The sequence below is a fragment of the Gobio gobio genome, assembly GCF_949357685.1.
Source record: "Gobio gobio genome assembly, chromosome: 1".
Taxonomy (NCBI): domain Eukaryota; kingdom Metazoa; phylum Chordata; class Actinopteri; order Cypriniformes; family Gobionidae; genus Gobio; species Gobio gobio.
The window spans coordinates 38,559,897-38,565,896 of record NC_137097.1 but is presented as its reverse complement, the minus strand read 5'-3'; the positions used below and the strand labels follow the sequence as shown (position 1 = coordinate 38,565,896).

Genomic DNA, 6,000 nt, shown 5'->3' with positions numbered 1-6,000 from the left:
TGTTTGTTTCTTGTTTTGTATTTTTTGGTGATGGTTGTTATTGAGTCCCTTGTTTGTCCTGAACAGTTAAACTGTCCAATGTTCTTCATAAAAATCTTTGGTTTTCCAGCAATCTTTTGAATATTTGAACCCTCTCCAGCAGTGACTGTATAATTTTGAGATCCATCTTTTCAGTCTGAGGACGATTGACGGCCTCAAACACGACTATTACAAAGGTTCAAACATTCACTGATGCTCCAGAAGGAAACACAACACATTAAGAGTCTTGTGGACTAAACATCTTTTATGTAAAATATCTTATTTAGGACAGTACTAAATACAAAAGTACATGAATTTTGTATGATCTCTCTTTGTTAAAATAATTCACAGATTCTGAAGGGAGTTCTCATACTTTTTCTTGCCACTGTATATACTTTATGTATTTAATCTCACTTTATTAACCAATGGCTTTGCTGCTGGCCTTCGATGATCCAGATCAACAATATGAATAAACAAAAACGACTCTAGATAAACATCACATTTGCGTTTCTTTTTATTGCTGATGTAAGAGGGTTTAACTTTCTTCTCCTGTGTCCTATTCCAGAATGGTAGGCCATATAAAAGTTTTGTTTGAGCTCTATGGTACTGTTCCTTTACATTGGCTAAAAAATAACTTTGCTATATATAAAAAAAAAAACAAGAAAGCCCATTTGAGAAAAATAACATAAAAGTAACGTAACATTGCTTTCTACAAAAGTAACAATAGTTACTTTTTGTAAGGGAGTAATGCAATATTGTAACACATAACGTTTTAAATAACTTTCCTGCTAGAGTTACTAAAAATTCCATGTCACTAATTTTTCTGGTTGTGGGGCCATCTTCAAAAATAAAAATAAATAAATAAAACAGATATATGACCATATTGTTTGACTGTTGGGTGCAGATAGTGATCTCACTGTTCAAACATGCCTTTCTCCTCTACACAGAGTGCCAAAGGCCTTGAACTGCAAGAGGATACTCCTCTTTAGGCGCATGTCAGAGGTGCAAATTACACATAATGGCCTTTTGCAAATTGATTTATGTGAATATACAAACAACAGTTAAACCCTGCGGGTACGGACTAGACTTTCAATGGCACAATGACTAACAATAGTTCCCCACAAGATCCCTATCAAGTTTACTGCATTTCAAAGAGACATCCAAAGATAAAGGGAGGGCAACTGGGAGGGCAGGAACAGTAACACCCTTTTTGCACGCAATACGGCCTTTTTTGGGATTAGTTGTTAAAAATCAATCCAGCACAGCAGAAAAAATGTTGTTTATCTTTAATAGCTTCATTAGACAAATCTGTACAAAAAACTAATGTACCAAAAAATAAATAAAAGATGAAACGTCCAAGTTGAGGTCATATTACACCAACATTTGAAACAATTTTGGTTTCAAAGAGGTGTGCAAAATGCAAGTCCACCCAATATTGTGAAGTTAAAGTGATAAAACAGTCAGTCCCCAGTACTCGAGATGCATTAATTGTACTGTGTCTTTAAGCGCAGCGTGTATAGAGGCGTGTCTAATGTTAAGAGGGGGCGTGTCTGTGGAACGAAAGGGCGGGGTTGAATGAATTATTGCACAGAGCGGTGCGCTTACAGCAGAGCTTGACACAGGAAGGATGCGGGCGGCTGTCTATGGACCCAGAGCTTGTGTGTATTGTCACAACTGAGAGATGCATGTATTAATGTTACCTATGAATAAACAACAGCAAAGAGCACGAGGAAATATTTAGCTCAAACAGCAAACCACCCGCTGGATAAAATCATAACCTGCACAGTGTATGGATCACAGCATTAAATACAGTAAGTTTTTAACCCTATTTTAAGGAGAGTGGGATATTTCACACAATTAAAACATGCATGAATAGCGCTTGTTTTAACACTCTTGTGAGCTTATACTAATAACAATCCGATTTTGCTATGATTTACTATGTGGTACTGGGTTAGGTCCAAGTTTTTGTTTAGTTTGCTGAGGCAAACCATTCATTAGTCTGCATTATTACCTCCATCAGTCTTCAAAGCCATGGTCGAATAAGGGAGGGTCTCTCCCTGGAAAGCTTTATCAGTTTTGGAACGTAAGTTCTGTTCACAATGAAGCATTAAATAATCAGCTGTTAAACATGTCCATGCATTTGCATAAAATATGTCCTTTCCGCTGATAGAAGCGCTTTCTGTGTGTTCATTGTTATGAGGATCCATCATCATCACTGCTCCACATGGTCAGCTGCATCATTGTTCCTTATGTGCTTGTGCGTTTTACGCACCAATCACGAGTCAAACGCTCTTATGATTTGTACTCTCAAATTTGCTCGACCAATATTGCCTACGTCATGTGTGTTGCGACACGGTCGCTCCTCGGTCATCGTGATGATGATGAGGATGATGGATGTCCATGTGCATGACTGGTATGAAATATTTAAGGTGTAGTAGTAGCCAGGCTAATTGGAGCACAGCATGTGCAGCATAACATGTCTTTGTTGTGAATAAAATGCAGGTTTAGAAACGGAACTGAGAGACTGCCACTGTGAGGTCTGTCACAAAAGGAAGATCAAGATTGGCAATGGTGCCCATTGCAATGGATGAACTTGGATGTCCTGACCTACATTGGAAAACCAATGTCTTAAATTAAAATATTAAACTATAGTGTGAGTGTATAGTGTGTATATATATATATATATATATATATACACACACACATATTATACAAATAAACTTTTATATTAGATTTATATACATACTGGCTATATTTATACTGGTGTGTACACACACACACACCACAGTAAACTACAGGATCTAAAAGGCTCCTAAAACTACAGTATTTGGATGCTTTCGGGTTTTTAAACATTAGGGTACATTCACTAAGCACCTATAGACTGAACATGTAATAAGCATGTGGATGTCACCTATTTCACAAATTCGTGTTTTTGTAGTTTACACAGAGATTATAATGGTATCGTTTTCAAAAACGTGCACTTTGAAACCCATTTTCAGAAAACTGTTTTCAGGCCCCCAAAAACGCAGTTGTCTTGTAAATGAGGGGTCAAAACGCTTAAAGTTTTTTGTTTTTATTTTAAAACAGTGTTGTGTAAATGGGTGCTTGGTGTATCTTGTTGATAGCTCATGTTGTGAAGGACAATGAATTAGGGGTGAGCGATATAGCCTCAAAATTATATCACGATATTTCAAGAAAATTTGCGATAACGATATTTGTGACGATATAGAAAAAAATATATGGAACAAAGTTTTATTGGTTATTGCAGCTGGTAGGCAGCAGCATTTATTAGTGCAAACAAAACCATATCATAACATTTTAGTTTAACAATAACTAAAGTAATTTATGCCATGGTCTGTCTGAATATTTGCTTCTGATTGGCTGGAAGGTGTGCAATAAAATCGTTTAATGCACATTGCACAGGTAGTTCCAAGTCGGATGAATCCTCGTTCTATATTATTAATGCGCTGAGGTGTTACACGGAGCACTGTAATCGGTTTAAAAGTTCGAATGAAAATGCTGCATATAAATACCTCAATCGGAAATAATGTCATAATGTTGACGAGAGGAAAGTAAATTTTTATGAAGTGTTAAACTTTGTATTTCGTAACAAGTTATGAAGATAATGTTGGAATAATAACAGACATAGCCTGTCTACGCCATCTCATCTGACAGCGTTTGTCACAGGCACTTTCTACTTCAAATGCGCCTGACAAAAGAATTTATTTTTATGAGGTGTTTCTTACAGCAACACCAGGTCGTTTTAGATAACGTCTCGTGTAAACTGTCCACAGAATCGTTCAATCAGAATGATTTTAGTCGGAATGACATAAAAGTGTGCATGTAAACGGGGCTATTGAAGCGCACACACACATACACGCACGCGGATACTATTGCATTCATGAGCACAGAAACTTGTTATTAACGCCACCCCGCGACTTTTAGCAATAAAATAGCTAAGTTACTGGATCACTACATTATATTTCTCAGCAACGATGGGGTTACATCGCTATTTTTTTAGTAGGCTAATAAACGCACATCTTCGCTAAGAGAGACGATGAACAGACGCAGTCACACAGGTACGAATATCTCTCTCTCTCTCGATCGATAATTAATCCAAATAAATGCTATAATCCATCCATTCAAATAAATGTAATCTTACACACTACTTTATCTCTGTGTCAGAATCAAAGGAGGCAGAATGTTAGATCTCACGAGCCGTAACTGACGAAAATAACCGTCAATGTTACCCTTCCGGTAAAATATTGCGCTGCAAACATCAATAACAGCTTTAAGTTGTCAATGTTTAGTCAGTTGTCAAGAGGGCTGACCTCTTGTAACCAAGTAGCTCCCTTTTTAGGTACTAAGTCCTTATCGGATGGTGACATGCTGCTCTTGTATACTCTGACAGGTGTTGTTGTTGTGCGCGCTAGGGGAAGTAAATTCGCCATACGTCATCGCGGCGCTATATCATTGATATCGCGATATGACACTTTTTTATCATGTAAAAATGTATACCGGTATTATCGTGAACGGTATGATATGGCACACCCCTACAATGAATATGAAAATTTACTTCATGCGTCCACTAAAAGCAAATTGTGTTAAAGCTGGTTCTGAGAAAAGCTCTGGCATCATTTGTTTAAAGATGCCGCTTTGATATGATATTTAGTTTATGTAATAAATGTATAAATCATAAAATAAAATTAAAGTTCAGAAATATTTCTGTGCTACAAAAGGAGATCCCATATTAATCTTTCGTATTAGTAACAATAACCACAATAGCAGTAGGTTGTCGATGGCAACTGTTGTTACTAAAGGAACCTAATCACCTTATGAATTCATGTTTGACTTTGGCCATGGCATATGGAGCAACACTCAAGTGCATCTGAAGGTCTGTGTTTACACACGTGTGTCCACCAGTTGATAAATGGTCCTCGTGTTTGTTTAGTTACAGAAGTTCAGCACCTGCTGGTCATCCTGGTACCCAGGTTAATGAGTTTGCCATTTTCTCGTTCGTCACTCCCCCACAGTAAACAGACCCGCCAGAAAGCAGATGTACAAGTTTATGTGCTCGCCGTTTTCTTTCTGTTAGTCTACTTGAAATTTTTTCCACTTATCATGAATTTGTTGATATAATCTCTTCCTCATTTACAAAACCGTTAAGGAGAAAGATATCTCATTTTCACCATGCATTCTTGTCAGATTCAGCAGTGGTTTGTATTTGCCTGTGGAAGTTGGCACTTTTAGTGTTTTAGGTTTCTCATTTGCACTTGAATAGTGTGCAATGAACCTCATTACTGTACAGCTGCCATGGGCCTTTTTTAAAGTGTCTTAATTATGAGACTTTTGTTAGCCTCAGTGGGTTTAAATGCATGCACATCTTCAATGCCTTTTTAGTTATTATACTTTTAAAACCCCAATGGGTCATTCTGTGTCTTTTGGAAACGTCCCTGGCTAAAATTTTAGATTTTGTGAATATTTTTTTTCTGAAGAAAGACAAACATGAATATTGATGAAAGCCACAATATTAAAGAGGGGCCAAAATGACAATTTTTACATGAGATTTGGAGCCAAATTACAGGTGGACAAAAATGACTTTAAAAAGATGGCAGCATCATAATTTATTTTTACACAGATATTGGTAGGCCTATTTGTAAAATCTGTTGACTTAAGCAATCCTTGTTGCATTATATGCCAATTGTGACAGTTCAAAAGTGGGGAAAAAGCACTTTTCATGCCTGTAACTCAAGAAGTATTAAATATATCTGAATATCCTTTTAGACATTGGTTCTTAACAAACCTTTCTTTATTTAACACTATATGGTTCACTTCCAGAGATATTGGGATCTCAATGAGTAAATTGTTGAATTGTACACATTTTCAATGGTCAAAAACCAAATAGTTTGCACACAGCTGATACTTCTCTCTTTTAAAGAATGTATGCCTGAAGAACAAATAATGTTGAAACTAGAAATGTAT

The 6,000-nt window shown here is 36.6% G+C and overlaps 1 protein-coding gene across 1 annotated transcript in view; it reads left to right on the top strand.

The window, feature by feature from the left end:
- Positions 1 to 1,605: 1,605 nt before the first annotated feature.
- The window catches only part of cdc42ep4a (CDC42 effector protein (Rho GTPase binding) 4a), a 37,177-nt gene continuing 32,782 nt past the window's right edge, over positions 1,606 to 6,000 (top strand). The window contains exon 1 of the mRNA XM_079819995.1: positions 1,606 to 1,829. The gene's annotated coding sequence lies outside the window, so the exon portion shown is untranslated. The remainder of the gene's footprint in view (positions 1,830 to 6,000) is intronic.